Genomic DNA, 2,642 nt, shown 5'->3' on the forward strand with positions numbered 1-2,642 from the left:
TACAGCAGCTGGGAAATTAAGAGCAGATGCTAATAGACTTCCTTCAATTTGTATCACATGATAGCCATCGTTTAACAATAACATCAAATGGCATCAAAAGCTGAATTTAAAATGTACTTTTCTAGACTGATTTAACAAAAACTCCCATCCCAGCTGTCATAAAGCTGGCACTCTCTGTTTACCAACAGAATGAGGACTGGGTCCTCTGGGTCTCCATCTTATCATGGGAATCTCTACCTTTGTTTGCTAAAGGTATGCTGTCAAAATGATACCTGTGTATTTCCTAAAATAAGTTAAAAGTAGCTTGAGGATTACAACTGTCTCTGCCAATTTCTGTCATTAAATGATTTCCTGTCTCTAGTTTCGTGCTTTATTTCCTGCCGGTGTCTAAAGGATGCACGCTGACAGCTGAAGAAAGCGACTGTTGTGAAACACTGGCACTGCCTGTGGGGCAGTGATCAGCAGCAAGACTAACTGGTGAGCCTGGGTGAGATGTTTTCTTTTGTTTTGATCAAGCGTTTAGTGTGAGAAAAATGCGGCTTTGGCGGATCTGGCACTATTCACTAATTGGGCTGAATGTGCAGATTGACTAAAGCACATGCTTATGGTTTGGGAGATCCAAGTTCAACTCTGCCATCTGCTTGAAACTTCATTTTCCTGCAGCCCTGGTTGAGCAAGCTCTGGGTTGAGTAGGGCTGGCAGGTGCAGAGTCTCTCTTGCTGAAGCTGTTACACTTTGCATACAAAGATTAAATATTTATTAGGGCTCATGGTCCCACATGTCCCAGCTCCCACGTGGGTGCCCTAATCACTGCACTGTAATGCTCCTGCTGGAGCAATTCTTGTTCAAATGTGATGTGCAAAGTGAGACCACATCATGGGGAGGGATTGCAGAAGCCTTTTGGTGCTACACAACAGTTTGCAAGGCTAAGACAGTATCCTGGGAGGTACGAGTCTCCTTTTACAGAGGAAAGCAGAACAGAACTGGATTCTCCTTCACCCTGAATATGTGCCGAGTCTGCAGCTCTGTGGGGTTCCCCTTTGGATGTGGAGACTTCTCCAGTCTCTGAGCTATGCAAAGGAGCATGAAACGTGTTTAAGAAGCCTGAGCCTGCAGAGATTTTAAAACCTTTGTATTAGGGTCCTCACTTGGCAACTTTGGGGGATTTCAGTAAATCAGAAGAGCTGGAAACAAGTGGAGGTGTTGCTTGGGTAAAGGGGTGCAACACCCGGTAGAAGAAAATGAGCTAGAAATAGCTCCTGGCTTTTTTATCTTTTATCAATTCAGGTGAGAGGAATTAAAGTATTTCTGAGGTCTTGAGACTGCCACAATCAACAACACAACTGCAGAACTGAGTCTTTCCTTCAAAACCTCACAGGCCATAGTGGGAAAATATAGTTCAGACACAAATATGTTTTTAGATGAAGAGTGTTCTTCTAAGTCTTTTTTTTCTCTCTTCTGAGAGTGCCAAGTAGTGCCAGTTTGGAAGCAATTTCTGAAATGTGGACATCTGTCTTCTAGTATCTGTACTGAAAACACCATCTTTTTTCATATGGCTCACCAAACAAGCCATTCATTAGTAACTAGTTTCAATCTGTAATGACTTTGGGTCTGATTCATGGTCGGAACTCTTGAGCTTTGTGCCATTGTTAGTGGGGTTTGTATGGGCATACACCTGGAATGCAGAAGTGAATCAGGCCATCCTTCTGGACAAACTAATGATTTTCATGTGATGTTTCACAGCTCTTCATTGATCCCCAGAGCCCTTCTAATATCTGAGAAAGAGAAAGCTGCAGAATAACACCTACACCATAAAATTACTCTAAAAATAACAACTAATCTCCTGTTTAAGATGTTAATTTATAGAAGGAAATGCTTTGGAATAAACCCCAAATCTTGCAATTACATGACTGATTTGGGATTTTTTTTTCTTGAGGTACATAAGCAATTCATCTGTCCTTAGCTGAGAAAGTATGTGCTGTGTTCTACCCACAGATCCTTTAGCACTGGCTAAAAGGTATTTCACACCAGTCCACATGTAAGAAAAAGCTTTTAAACAGTTTGAAGTAAGGTATAAACAACCTCAGGAAGTTTGGAATACGTTATTAAAACTGTTCTCTAATATCCTTGTTACAGGCTGTTTTGGCATCGCATCCTTTAGTGTAAGCTTATTACATAAGTCACTTCTTGGCTAGCCTCTGGACTGTCCCACGATCTCTCCTCACAAAATCACATCCTTTTGTAAGTGGGGTAGGAACAGAGGACAGTGTGCTGCTGTTCATTTAATAATTAATCCATTTTGCTTTCCTCCTCTTCTAACACTGCTCTGTTTCTGGATTTCAACCTGCCTGTGTCTCAGGCATTTCTCCTGGCTTTCTCCATCCTCTGCCTCGGGCACATCTACCCTCAAATATGTCCAGGCTGGCTTTGGGCACCTCCCTGAGCATGGAGTCAGGGATGTGCTGGCCCTGGGGCCCTGCTGCAGTCATGGGAGAGGCCGTGGCACAAAACCAGGCATTAAAACAATTAAGAATACTGAAGAGGAGCCTCTTTGCTCCCCTGTTAAAGGGCATGAGCTGAGCACCCCGAGGAGATGGTCCTTTTCAAGCCCTGCTCCATTCCAGCCATGCTGTTGCGTTCAA

Source organism: Antrostomus carolinensis, unplaced genomic scaffold, assembly GCF_000700745.2.
Source record: "Antrostomus carolinensis isolate BGI_N321 unplaced genomic scaffold, ASM70074v2 scaffold21510, whole genome shotgun sequence".
Taxonomy (NCBI): domain Eukaryota; kingdom Metazoa; phylum Chordata; class Aves; order Caprimulgiformes; family Caprimulgidae; genus Antrostomus; species Antrostomus carolinensis.